The sequence below is a fragment of the Mytilus galloprovincialis genome, chromosome 5, assembly GCF_965363235.1.
Source record: "Mytilus galloprovincialis chromosome 5, xbMytGall1.hap1.1, whole genome shotgun sequence".
Taxonomy (NCBI): Eukaryota; Metazoa; Mollusca; class Bivalvia; order Mytilida; family Mytilidae; genus Mytilus; species Mytilus galloprovincialis.
In genome coordinates this window covers 15,793,267-15,809,137 of record NC_134842.1, presented here as the reverse complement: position 1 = coordinate 15,809,137, position 15,871 = coordinate 15,793,267, and positions in this window count along the sequence as shown.

The window sequence follows — 15,871 nt, the reverse complement described above, 5'->3', positions numbered from 1 at the left end:
ATAATACTTTTAGTATTTAAAACGAATTAAAATATTTTAAAAGTTACTCTTTGCAAGAAATACCGGTAATGTTATATCTAATGGTGTTTGTATTGGAACTGGAAATGAACAACTACAAATCGTTTAGCAATACAAGAACCTGGGCGTTATTTTTAGCGAGAAACTTAAATATACTGCTGCAGCGGATGCATTTGTCAAAGCCGGTGGTAGAGGACTTGGTGCTGCTATTTCAAAAGTTCATTCATACAAAGGAATTGGATTTAAAACCTTGGAAACTGTGTTTAACTTCTGTATCAGCCCTGTTTTAGATTATTGTTCTGGTGTTTGGGGCTACAATACTTATCATGGCATTGATATGATACAAAACAGAGCAGGACGTTATGTCTGTGGTTTACATCGGTTTGCACCCATTATATCATTAAACAGTTATTTTGGCTGGTTACCACCAATGCAGAAAAATTTGTTAAATATGGCACGCCTATGAAACCGTCTCATTCTTATGGACGACGAGAGACTCACGAAAAAAGTTTTCGAGTGGGAGTATAAGAATACTGTGGATTCATTTATTTTCGTGGGTATCAATTTTCGTGGATAGAGGGAAAAAGGCATTTCGTGGGATACGTAAATTCGTGGTTCGCTGTTTCAAAAATAAAAAAAAATGTTTCAGATACGTAAATTCGTGGATCTCTGTATGAAGAATAGTAAAACAAAAGATAGTAATTCATTGAAAATGTTTTGAATTGTCAAAATTTTCCCTTAATCATTCTATGGTAAAGTGTTCATTTACAAGCGTGGACAAAGGCAACTAATGATTTGTTTGCTTTACAATTTATAATTTGTCGTTAGAACTTTATAAGGTATACAAAGGCCTTTGATGTACAACTGATTGAAAGTTATTTTTTTCTAATCAAGACATAATATAAAGTAATTAGAAAATGATCAAAAGAAAGGAACAAGCTAAGGAAGTTTGCCATCCAAGCTGAAACCCAAGCCATAAAACAATGATAAAATTTACTCATCTCACGATTTTATTATATATACTCTGGGGAATATGGTTCCTTCATAACTGAATATATAGTGATCAATAGTTGGTACTATACTGTTTTGTGAAAACCAAAACTCTATTTCATTCTTTTCTTTATAGATATGTACTTTTACGGTTATGCATGTATTGCCTACTGATCTAATGCTTTTTTTATATTGGCCTACTATGAGTAAATAAAGTAACGTTGATTCAATGTTGAATCAACGTTCAGATTTTAACGTTGAAATGATCAAAGTTTATTCAACGCTGAATATTTGTTTATTTCTCAACGTTGAAAGATTTACGTTGTTTCAACGTTGAGTATACGTTGATCACATTTCAACCTCATTTCAACGTTTATTCAACGTTGAGTGTCTGCTGGGAATGAGCCGTTTTGTAGATAAAGTCATCTTGCCTTACGCAGAGGGTATTATTGAAGATCTTCCTCTTTCTCAGAAAAAACAGAAAGCCGTAGCTATCTTTGATGTATACAGAGCCCACACAGGAGAAAAGCTACTAAGCCACTTAAAGAAACATGACATTATTTCCTTGTTTATGCCTGCCGCCTGTACTGACAAACTACAGCCGTTGGACTTATCTGTAAACCGAGAGTATAAAGAACAATTGAAATCTAATTTTCATGACTGGTATTCAGCACAAGTAGTGCAACAGCTAAACCATCAAGAAGACATCACCGGTGAACGTGCACCAAACGTCATCGTAGATTTGAAGACGTCCGTCATGAAACCCAGTCATGCCCAGTGGGTAGTTTCAACACATCAGATCATTTCCACCCGTACTGACCTAATCAAGTCTGGCTTCCGTAAAGCTGGTTTATTGTAAATCTGACATTATAACATTCTATCTAGTGCTTTGTTTCGTACTGAGTGACATTGTATATATGTGAACTAAAGTCTTGTTAAAGATTGTTAAAAGTATGTGTGCAAATGTGTTGTTATGTGTATTAAATTTATTATATGTACGTGTATGTAATGTTTGTTAAAATGTTTAAATGAAAGTAGAATACTAGTATATGAATAAATGTAATCAAAATACCATTACTTTTCTATTTTATTTAAAACACGTGTTTTGTTACCATGTTTGTCCCGAATCAACACTATACTAGTATTTCAAAAGATAACCAGAAGTAAACATCCGATTCATTTCACATTTGTCGGGATTATTCTTCGTTGAATTCTTAAATTCGTGGTTTGCTGTGTCCCACGAAAACCACGAAAATTGGTATACCACGAATAAAAATGAATCCACAGTAATGGATTATGGTTCACACAAGTTATGGACATCTTTAATAAACTTGGTTTAAGTAACCTCTATGAAACAAAACAAATAGTGGACATACCAGAAGCTTAAGAAAAACTTTTATGTTATACTGAAAGTGAATGGAAATACAAATCTGCTTTATCACCGAAACTACGAACATTTGTGACCTTCAAAGAAAATTACGAACTAGAACAGTATATCACATCACGTCTAAACAAGAACGATCGGCTCTTTCCCAATTATGATGTGGGATTGTTCCTATACGCATTGAGACTGGAAGGTTCCGTAACGAAGCGCTACCAGACCGAATATGTGTACTGTGTGAAAAGCAAGAGGTCGAAGATGAAAAACATTTTATGTTAAACTGTCCATGTTATGACAAACTTAGACAAAGGTTTCTACCTATGGCCGCATTAGACAATTTTAGTGACAATAGCGAAAAACTTATCTGTTTATTGAAATACTATCAAATTCAAACTGCAAAATGTTTAAATTCAGCTTCCATTCATAGAAAAAAAACAACTTTACGTCTAATTTTGTATTTTTATTTTGTAAACTTTTACGTTTTTGGATATGATTTATATTGCTAAAGTGACATATAGGTCCAATGGGCCGGGTGTAAATATTAATTTGTTATGTATATAATTTTATAAATGTATGTTGTGATACACATGTCACTATAATAAATAATTACTTACTTACTATATCTTATGGTGTTTGTATACGTACGCGCGTTATTATTAGAGCAAAGTGTAACATTCAAATTACTATTCAAGACAAAACATGTTAAGTGATACAAAATCTGTAAAAACCCATAGATAATTGTTGTTATTGACGTCAATAAAGGTATACATGTATTACATGTATTATTAGGTCACGTTAATAATTTGAAACTGGAGGTGATTTCCCCCAATGTCCTATCGTTTATGTTTGTAATATTAACTGATGTGCACGAATATCAAATCAACTAAAACATCAAAGTACATTGAAATGTTACTAACTAGTCTTTGAGCGGTCGTAAAAAGTACACATATGTACTAGTTGCGGGTTGTGCATATTTTAAACTGAAAATAGTTCTTTGTACATATTGTTGTATATACTCAGATAAAACAAAACGAATTAGCAGTTTCGATACGCGTGATTTGTTCTTCATGGTTTGCCGGTTGTCGTTTATTTTTGTTTATAGTTTTATGCATAAACCAGGCTGAAAGTTTTCTCGTATGAAATGTTTTTGTGTTTGCTATTACAGAGTCTTTCATAGTTAATGTTTGTATATTTGTCGCTCGTTGAAGTTTGCTTGTCACTATAATCTGTGTCATTTAATTGGTGTCTGGCCAAGGTTGTCTCATTGAAAATTATATCGAATTTCTTACAAGAGTTCTATCCTATATATTAAATTCCCCTAGCAGCAGTACGACGGACGACTAGTGCAAAGTAAAGAAAATATGAGACAACGGTCACAGTACACAAATGCTTAAAAAAACCCACATAAAGTCAGTTATATACGCGAAATGCCATATATGAAACAACTCAAACGAGTTCTAATTGAAATACGAATGCGGTAGAGCTAATTTAAACGTTAATACTTTTAATGAAAATCCCATCTTACAAAGTTGAAACTGTTCATGCTCAGTAAATACAAATTAGGTACGTGTTACTACTATGACTCTGAGAATCATAACTAAAGGAGCTCCAATTGAAACATATAAGACGAAATATTGATGCATGCATATATCGGCGGCGAAAAATTATGACAAATATTTTTATAAATAGGTAACAATAAAAAATCTATGAGTAATAATGTTACTCTAACTTATCATTTTGATGAAAATAAACCGGTAAAGGTCTTTACATCAAAGGAATAATTCAGATGTAGTGTTTGAAACAGGTCATATATATTTGAAAGAGGTTTAAAGGACATATTTACCAGATACTTTATGTATTATCTGTCGTTTAAAAGGGTATTTAGTGCAGATGATCTAAATTGTTAGTAGCTAATTTGATAAAACAAAACATTCACGGGTTTTATCTCTTTTATCATCAATGAAATAAACTAAAAACCCTATTTTATTTATTCAGTATTACAATTGATCAACATAATTTATTTGGTTAACACAAGTACATGTATTTTGGTCAATATTTGTTTTAGCGTAAACCACATTATTGAACTCTCTTGTTATTATGATTTTATATGTTATCATTGCTGTGTTCTTAATGCTATATATCTTCGTAATATTTGATTTGTCTTTGCAACAGATTCGAGCGCCACAGATGAGTTGTGTAAAGGCAAAACATTCGTCTTGAGTACTTAGTTATAAGTTTGTATACTTAATGATTTTGTGTATAAACAAGGTCGACTCTACTGTTTCTGGACGTTTCGTCTCTGAGAGATCACCATCCTAAGATGTTTGCTTGTGTATATGTGATACATAGTATAATGCACCTGTATCAATGTGTTAAATGAATTAATATACATTCAGTTTTATTTATTGTATACTTAATTGATCTAATTTTAGGAGTAAAAAGAAGTATATTGACGATTATTCTATTGTTCTACTACCCTTTGGATGTCTTGTGTTTCTTATTATATATATTATTGATGTTCAAATTTTTTAAAAGAAGTAGGTCGTTTATTATTAAATTTGAAAAAAAACATTCTTCTCACAGTTCGATCCTTACATCATTATGTAAAATAAAGGTAGTTTCCCTTAAATTGAAATTCCCATGAATACAACTTGGTTGTCAAATTAAACACTTTTCGAAAATGCAACTTGAACTTCTTCGTGGAATTCTTTATTGAATTTAACGAATAGATATATCGAGTCCACAATACAAAGCTTTCAACCAGATATATGATTTAATAAAGGAAACCTTGCAGGTTATATCAAACCAAAATTTCGTATACAAAGATATATAATTAATATTAAATATTTCATGAATACACTAAAAGCAAGCAAAACGTTGCAAAGAGACTTTATATGTTGGTGCGCTGAAAGTGTTTCAACTTGATTCAATCTTACTGTGAATGCTGAAAAACACACACTGAGTCGGATAGAAATAGATATTATACACATGCAGGTGTACAAGAACTTGATAAGAATTTAATGCATTTCAAGATATTCAAACTCAAGTGTTAGGTTTTTATAATAAATCAGTTTGAACACCGTTACAGACTGCAAAGAGATTTTTCAACCTGAAATAAGTTTGAAAATGTATTTTATTGATAAACAAAAGGCGAAATGTCAATCCGCGGAACATGCTGAAGCTCAATTATATCAATGATAATGCCACTATATTGAACTTAAGACACGTTAGAAGCTATAACAACGATGTTTATGTTTTTAGCTCTCAAACATTTTGTTGTATAGAGTCTCGTTAAAAGAAGTCATAATTCCCTTGAGATATTTTCTTTCCTTATTATACCACAAACATCTAATTTGTCAATATGTCTTCTCATTGAAATATTACTACCTTATAACTAACTTTGATTTTGCAGTTTTAATTTATCAAACTCAATAAATATCTTGTAGGTATTTACAATATTGATTTTTTCTTTTACGTTTTATGTTTAAAGGTTAACTTGAAATTACAGGTTCGGTTTAATAGTATTTACCGATTGACAGATGGAACAAAATGTAACCTAATGCTTTCTAGTGCAACCAGTATTTTGCTCTAAAATAAAATACTACAGCACATGAACTGTCAACATTCAGAGATATCTAGTAAATATGTGTTTGTTATCGGGAATATTGAAATGCGGTAAAACCAAGAAAGTAGTTATGATCATTGGTCTTAGAAACTATAACATGACATGCATATCAAGTCAGACTAATTAATAACAGACATGTCACACAATTAAAACAATGTCATCATTAGAGGTAATCTACGTAAAACTCAGTGAAGCTCCAATTAAATTTATAGGAAGATCGTATAAAACCAAAAGTTCAACAACTAACAACGCCATGGCTGAAAACAAAAACTAACAATATTAATAGTTCACATCATAGAAAAAAATGAGCAACACAAACCTCCCCAATACGTAGGGAGCAATTGCAGACGTTCCTAAAGTGTAGACAGATCCTGTTAAACATGTGTCACCCATTGTGGAACAGATGCAAGTACAAACCCGGTAATAAGTGCTGTTCGAAGGACACATTCGGAAATAAAAGACGGGATTTCAGTTATGCCTTTGTATATAAGTATGTAGACAAGCTCAGCCAAATCTATAACTGTTATATGTTGGTTTTTTTTTCGTTGTTCGAATGAAATTCAAATTTCGGTATCCCATTATGCGGCTTATGGTCAATGTTTTTCCGTGTCTTTAGCAAAATAAATGATACAACTGGATGAACAGAAAATGATTTCTCTTGAAATTACCGCTTTTTATAGATTTTTATGTATCCTCATCCTAATGTTTGCTTCACAGTGCATTGTCTTATAAACATTTTATTTTCTTTGTCTATGGAAAAGTTTTTTTTTAATCAAGTTTTTCAACTCTGTTAAGATAATAATGACTATCAAATAGTCCCCATAATGACACCTATTTCATTAGGAGCCTATTGATATATTTGTAAATGATAAAATTGAAGCAACATTAGTTCATTTAAAAAATTTCAAAATGCATTTGAAAAACACTAAACAAATTAAAGTACATTTTGTTAAAGTTAAGTCTACGGAAAAGTTCATTGGCTTCTTCTGATATAAATGCTTCTGCCGCCTTTTGAATCCTTAAACAGTTATTACTAGATATGTAAGACACAATAATCGTCAGTCCAGAATTTGATTTAAATGTCGTAAGATATGCAGTCATCCTCAAAACACGTGTATAAAATAGTTTACGCATTAGTTCAAACACAGAAACATCATTTCGGTCCCTTAATGCGTGATGGTGATCTAAAAATGAAAAATAACAGTTAACAAATGGCGTGCGCCAGATTGACTTTTTTTTGCCTTCGCTATCAGGAACTCTAAATATGGTCTTGTACACAAACCAAGTTTTTTTATAACATTTCTTGCAGAGTTTTCTGATACGAAGGAAACATGACTCTATAATATTATGTTTAATTATCGCACACACAACATATATTTAGATATAAAGGCAGAAAAAATTACCTAACGACACAATATGAAGTAACACTGAAATAACTTGTCTCACTTGGAAAAGATTCTAATGATTCACATATATAAGTTTTAATTTGATTTAAAACCTATTTTGCAATCATATGATTTTAAAATGTACCTATTTAGTTCGATTCTTTCAAATCTCAATAATACAAATGAGGCATGCATGTTAAGTTACAAAGCTATGCTTAATCAAACTGGACTGATTGACTCTTTTTTATGTACAAACATGTAATTTTTCGTTAAGTATTTTTACAGAACAAAATTATTAATATCTACATTTATATTAAATCTAGGTTTTCTGAAAGTACAATATTCAGATGTACTTAAATAGATTTTTTTTTCTTTTCATGATATGATAGTAAACATTAGTCATGTATTCGTATATATATATTTGTTATGGGCTGTGCAAATCAGTTCATTTGAAACTGCTTTTAAATTTTAAGTAAGGATTTGTGATCCAGATCGTTTGGTGCTTATTATATATATGTATATATAGTTAAGACTAGCATTTATAAAGGTAATAATATGAGTCATCGTTTTAAGTAGGTCAGGAAAGGAAGGGGTATTTGCACCCAGGGAATTTTTAACCACTGATGGCGAATGAAGTAAAGATTATAGTACCACATTTGTTTGATTTTTAGATGTCTTTTTTCAAATTGTGTCCAATGAATATGAGATGGAACTTACAAAATATAAGGCACATGCATTGTTTGAAACATATACATTAGAAGGATATATGTTTTTGTTTCTCCAGTATAAACCGCGAGTAACACATGACAATCCACAAATATAAAGTATTCACCAAAAAAGAAATAAAAACTATAATTGAGGGTAATAAAAGAGTCTCTGAGTTCAATCTAGGTTGTGAGTTTAGGTTGCATTATTCCTGCCTTCTTACTTTTACTGTTTATATTTTTTTCCGATCATTTTAGTAAGATTATATGAACTTCCCTCATGTTGGATAAATCTTGGAGATCGAAGATTTTGGTAATACATTTTTTTCTGCTTTCTGTTTGACCATGTATTTAATTTGTCAGTACATTGGATTGCATTCTGCAACGTGCTTATTTCGTGTAATTTTGATTTTGTATTTCTTTTATGCAATGCAAGTTCTAGTAAAACAAGTATGCCTTTGTCCTGTACTACTGTACTAAGCGATAATCTTCTCTGTTATTCTATTTGTATTGTACATGGTCCTCATCGTGGTTAACTGTCAGTACTATTACTTTAAAAAAAATAGAGGCTACTACGTGAGACTGCCAAAACTGCATCACCTAAAAATGGAAGGTTAAGCATACTATTTGCCTGTTATTGTTGGAAAACATAAACGAAATGTAAGCCTATTTAAACAAAATGATTAGGTTCATATGAAAAGTTTCTCAGCTTCCGGTGTGACAGTTTTAAAGAAAAATTGAATGGTACTAAAGGCAGTGTATAAACTTGGAAATTTAGTACTAAAAGTTAAATTTAAATATTTTAAGTTAGTTCACATAAAAGAAATCTTTTCGTTGTCAATTTAAATTATCTCCTTACAAACACCAGAAGATCGACGCCTCGCTTTGTTTTTTGTTGCACGGAAGTATCTAATTCGTTTGAACTGATAATAGTATAATTGTAGTTTTTTACAATATTAAATACGTGCACTTATAGGGGGCTAATATAACAAACAGTCGGTTTAAACATTAATCAAGATATTGACTGATAAACATATCAATGTAGCTCGTATTAAATTTAAAGTTTTTAAATAATATCAACTTGAATCAGTGTGTTAAGTAACGAATAAATATACTTATGATAAACCCAGTGCAAAATTTAAAGTTAAAACACTATGTAAAAACAGAACGAATATCAAATATTCAATAAAAATCAAATGTAAAAGTGAACTAAATTTCGCATCATAAATAACAATTCCTTCCACTTTGCCCTGAAAATGGCATAGCGAGGTTTTCTTCTTACCTGTTTTTTTTTACATGACAAGCATATAGATCGATGCAACATTTAGAGCAGGATCTCCTTACCATTACTGAGCACCTGAGATCCATCGGTGTTTTTATGGGTTTTTTGTTGCACATTCTATTGTTGTTGTTGTCCATTATTGATTGTCGATGACATCAGTGCGTCGACTACCGTCATGTGAACTTGACCTTGCACGCATCTAACTAGACAGAGCGATGGGTGACATACATCAGTACATAAACGTATTAACTAGAGAAGAAATCATAAACTATCGGAATTAACATAGAACGAAAAGCTTGGCAGAATGATCTCGTAAGTCATGTCAAACAAATATCTATGAAACGAACTCAAACAGCAAAATGCGAACATGCAGGTTGTAGGTCCTTTTATTGGTAAGTACCAATAAAAGTATACATAGATAATTGTGAAAACCAAATTATGTCCGGCCTTAAAATGCCGAACGATAGATGAGGTGAGTTCGGTTAGATATTTTTTTAACATTAAACATAATATATGCATCATTTTTATTTCTAGAAAAAGTCCATTAAAAACGTGAAGCTAGTCTGTAATAAAATTTACTGTTCTAATTTTACTACTTCAGATGCGCATTTTGACAAAACATGTCTCTTTAATAATACACGAGGAAAACTATTCAAAATCCTATAATTATTTAGAAATTGAAGGATAAAAGCTTATAAGGACAAATTTAACAGCCAAATGCAGGCAAGGAATCGATATGCTTGCTTATAAGAGAGATATATTTTAGAATGTATGTCAATCAAGCAAAAACTATTATGAATATTTTAAACTTGTGTCACCCGCTTAAATAAAACATAAATTTATAAATACAAGATGCCACCGAAATACAAGCGAATTTAATTTGTCTTAATTCGATTGTTACACAAAGGATAGATAAACGACAATGTATTCCTAAAGTAATTACCTTGCAAACAATGTTTGTATTCCCCACGTACGATAGTACGGGGCATTATGTTTTCTTGTCTGCACGCCCGTTCGTCTGTCTGTCCGTCCGTCTGTCCTTCCGTCTGTCCTTCCGTCAGTTCGTCCCGCTTCAGCTTATAGATTTTGGTCAAGGTAATTTTTGATGAAGTTGAAGTCCAATCAGCTTGAAACTCAGTACACATGTGCCTATGATATGATTTTTCTAATTTTAATGCCAAATTGGTGTTTTGACCCCAATTTCATGGTTCACTGAACATAGAAAATGATAGTGCAAATTTCAGGTTAAAGTTTTTGGTCAAGGTAGTTTTTTTATGAAGATGAAGCCCAATCAACTTGAAACTTAGTATACATGTTTCCTGTGATATGATCTTTCTAATTTGAATGTCAAATTAGAGTTTTTACCAAAATCAAGGTCCACTAAACACAGAACATCATAGTGCGAATTGGGCATCCGTTTACTATAGACACATTCTTGTTAATTGTGTTTCAAAACATATAACTAAATTCGCAAGCTGTTATGATTTCTCCAGCAAAAACAAATTATATGTAAATAAGTAGTCAAATATTATTTTTATCCATCTGATGAGTTAAGCCGTTTTCAACTGATTTTTATAGTTCGTTCCTATGTTGTACTGTTATACCACTGTCCCAGGTTAGGGGAGGGTTGGGATCCCACTAACATTTTTAACCCCGCTACATTATTTATTTATGAGCCTGTCTCAAGTCAGGAGCCTGTAATTCAGTGGTTGTAGTTTGTTTATGTGTTACATGTTTGTTTTTCTTTCATTTTTTTTTTATATAAATAAGGCCGTTAGTTTTCTTGTTTGAATTGTTTTACATTGTATTATCGGGGCCTTTTATAGCTGACTATGCGGTTTGGGCTTTGCTCATTGTTGAAGGCCGTACGGTGACCTATAGTTGTTAATGTCTGTGTCATTTTGTTCTCTTGTGGACAGTTGTCACATTGGCAGTTATACCACATTTTCTTTTTTATAAATAAGTGTTCGAATCAGAGGTTGCATGCAAAACAAAGAATAGATTATATAAAATAGATATTAAATAAGATAGCATTTTTAGTAGGGAAATCATAAACACAATACAAAGTATTTGGATTTTAATTCAATGTCTGACAAAAACCAAATAGATCATCAAATTCAGTACATTTTTTAAGAACACACTTGTTTCGGAATACTTGTCTATATAAATTATTAACTATCACTTTTTCCAATCCTCCCTGGGAAATTTTTGCATTCTATTCTGTAATATTTATAACTTTAAAATATTAAAAAAATAAATGCATTGATGCATGTCTACATTAATTATTAACTATTACTTTTTCTCATCTTCCGTGGGAAATTTTTGCATTCTATTCTGTAATATCTTTGACGTTTAAATATTAGAAAATAAATGCATCAATTCAAACTGAAATCTATATGAAATCCATATGAAAAGATGTCATTGTCTGATAGCGAATAGGTCGGTGTATAATACTTTTATATGCAACAGTTTTTATCTAAGAAGTTGTAATTATTCAAAATTTGAGTCATACTTTGTAAATACAACACTTAACATCCTCATTGATAGAATATTACTAGATAAAACGGAAAGTGCATTCACAACAGGAGATTTGCTGTGGTAATGTATTAATAAGTATTACATGTATAAGCATAATCATTGTTAAAAAAATCCCGCTCAAGATGTATGGATTAACTTTTCATATATAGCTTTTTCTCTCTGCCGTATTTTTTTTTTCTATATTGATTTTTAAATGGAAGACGTCGGAAACTTTGTTGTTAGTATTTAAATATTCCCTGATCTGTTAATATTGCTTACACTTTCTACTTTATAAAGAAGACTACTACAAATCTAATTTGCTGATGAATTTAAAACGCTGAAACAACAATTGCATCGATATCATAACGATACTTTATTTGCCAATGATTTGATAAAGCTCGGTTGTATAATCCGGTTTATTACGCAAATGAAGCCTAACCGCCATGACCTTCTAGAGGTTTTTAAAGGGACATTAAACACTCACAATAAAAATGATGGCATTTAAGACCCCTCATATAATTTGTACAGACTGCCAGTAGCATTAAATATAAGTTAGAGATACTTTCATCAAAGTGATGAATTTCCAATCCAACTTTATGATATAAAATGAGAGTATGGAGTGAATTGACTTTCTGATATTACTATTTATCAAGATGTAAACCTAAACTTAAATAATAAAGTGCCATACAGTGATGAATGGAATAATCAGTAACACAAAACTGTATATGTTATTTCGAAGCGTACAATTTATAAAATGGTTTATTTGATTCAGATTGAGATAGGTGAGTTGGCCCTTGTATGCAAGAAAGCAGGAAATAACATTAGCTCACACATTTTAGTGAAACATTAGTGTAGTAAATAACTTGATGCCGGAACAATTCGCCAAAAAATAACACTTTATTTGAACATAAATCACTGGCTAATTTGTGAAATTATCAGCTGGTTTTGGCTTGAGTATCTGTTTAATGTCATATTTAGTAAGAAGTAATTGAATATCAAATGAAACATCGGTTACCCATACCGCAATTTATATCTATAAAGAAGCTATCAGTATATATTTAAGTAGAAATTTAACGCTATTACAACCTTTTAAATGATATAAAATGGTAATACGTGTATAATTCACAGTAAAAGGTAGATTTTTAAAACTTTAATACAGTTTTAAGTCTCAGACAAGATAGTTGATGTATATATGTGTTTTTTTTTTTGTTTTTTTTTTTTTTATATATTGGCTCAAGGTTACAGGGCCACATGTAGAAAGGTGCGATCATATTTTAGGTCAAATATGAATGAGATTGTTTTGTTTTCGTTTATACTTTAAACGTATATGTTTGTTTGAGATATTGAGATAAGACGTGGCACGGTACTTGTCTATCCCAAATTCATGTATTTGGTTTTCATGTTACATTTGTTATTCTCGTGGTGTTTTGTCTGATGATTGGTCTGTTTCTGTGTGTGTTGCGTTTCGATGTTGTGTCGTTGTTCTCCTCTTATATTTAATGCGTTTCGCTCGGTTTTGGTTTGTTACCCCGATTTTGTTTTTTGTCCATGGATTTATGAGTTTTGAACAGCGGTATACTACTGTTGCCTTTATTTGTTTCTGCAATTATGATAGACCGATGAATAGCCAATTGCAACAATTACTATGAATCTTTAGGCAAGTAAAAAAGACAATCATATTTTGGTTATGTTTTTTTTCAAATGATTGTCTTTTAAGGCTAAAAAATGTGCGCATTATAGTATAGCATTTGTAGTGTGCATTCGTTATAACAGTATCGTAATGAGTGTAACAGTTGCTATATTTAAATGGAATCTGTAAAGTTATCTCTAGTCAATATTTCACTGGTTCGAACACGAAAGATTTTTACCTCTATTTAGATAGACATAAAATATGGTAAAGTCCCTGTATGAGCGTACGTCATTGTATAAAAATAGATAATGATGATATTTTATATTTACGTTCATGTCGCATCCTCATTTTTTTTAACATAGATTGTTGAATATACACGGAGACAATAATAATTATAAACTTCTCTTAGATAATGAATCGGTAGCTTTATTAAATGAAACTGTATCGTTAATTCTTTTTGCAGAATATCAATTATAAACGAAGGTAAGCCCTTACAATAACTGTAATTAAAGATTCATGATGCAAACTTAGGAAGTTCTACTAAATGAAACTATTGTTCAAAGGAGCACTAAATTATTTATATGTACAATGTACCTCGAAAACGTGTATTACATCTGCATGCATTGTGTAGACATCTCTAGAAAATACGCATGACTACTCATAGATTAAAGCGACGAATTCCTGAAAAAAACACTGATGGAGATTTTTTTTACCATTTTTTCTTTTTTTTTCTCCTGTTTACGGTTTTAGCTTTTCCTGTTGTTTTTTTCTAGTCAAGTAATTGCATCAGCATAACAAATTGTTTCCGTGCATAACAGAAGGAACGAGACAAACGGAAGCTCATTTTTATTTAGACTCGAGGTTTTATTATACCGAACTTTACCGCTAAAACTTTATTTATCATCTGGTCTCATGTGGAGGATTGTCTCATTTACAATAGTACCAAATCTTTTTTTTATTACTTTTCTTTAAATGACCAAGATTGGTTGAGCTCATACTATCTAAGATCTCGTACGTTTATAATACAAACATGTACTGCAGTGAAGTATATAATTATATATATTCACAAACCGCAAGCTTGAAACAGTATTTAGATTTTTAACCGTAAGTATAAGATTTAAATAGCGCCTGGTGAAGGTTGTGGTTTTATTATCATTTAAATGTTTTGTCAGGTTTATGTATGACCAAACCACAAGTATTGAAACACTTAAAAAATCAAGGTACAAAGGTATATATTTATAGCTCGGGTACCCCTTTAAATTTACTAAACGAAGTTAAAAATTGATCTTTGATTGAAGAGTTGATTCAAGACTATTGATAAAAGGTTTACTGTCATATCAAGTTATAAGACGGTGACAGGATATTGTTTTCTTTTGTTTGTGGTTTGATTTGTAACATAATAGATTGAATAAATGTATCAAATTGTGGGTGAGTCCAAAATAAAAATAATGAATGAGATTGTTATCGTAACCATTTTACAGGTTATCTAGATAAGTGTTGTTTTATTTTTCATAGCAAATGAACAATCAAAATATATCAAATCTAACACACATGTAATAGCATATATATATACAACAAACTTTAAAATTTAAATTATATTATTAGGTAAATTAGCTCTGTTCATGAAAGTGACAAGATATTGCTTTCTTTTGTTTGTGGTTTGATTTGCAACATGATCAATTGAATAGATTTATCAATTATATGGGTGAGCCCAAAATAAAAATAATGAATGAGATTTTTATTGTGAAAATTATAGATGTTATCTAGATAAGTGTTATTGTAATGATTAGCAAAAGGACAATCAAACTCTATCTGGACAAACTCACATGTAATAGCATAGACAACAAACTTTAAAATGAAATAATGATATTAGGTAAATTGGCTCTTATCATTTATAGAAAGTAACAAGATAGTGTTTTCTTTTGTTTGTGGTTTGATTTGCAACATTATACATTAAATATATGGGTGTGCCCAGAAAAACAAGAAATACATGAATTTGTAAAAAGCAAAAGTAGGTTACATTGTATCTAGATAACTGTTTTATTAATATTGACACACAGATCGAGTATCAATTGTACAATTTTAATATTATATAAATACAAGGAAGATAACGAGTGAAAATCATTTGGTAAAACAATGCTTAAAATATCACTCATCTATCAATAACGAAATCTATTTTATTTCTAGATTGTTTTAAAGACTATATGAATAGAATGTTGTTTTACATTGCTATGATTGTAATAGTTGTGGATAACGCACCAACATCTGGTTAGAAGTTTTGCACATACATAACATTGGGACGATATTGTTTTTGTTTAAATACGATCATCAACAGAATA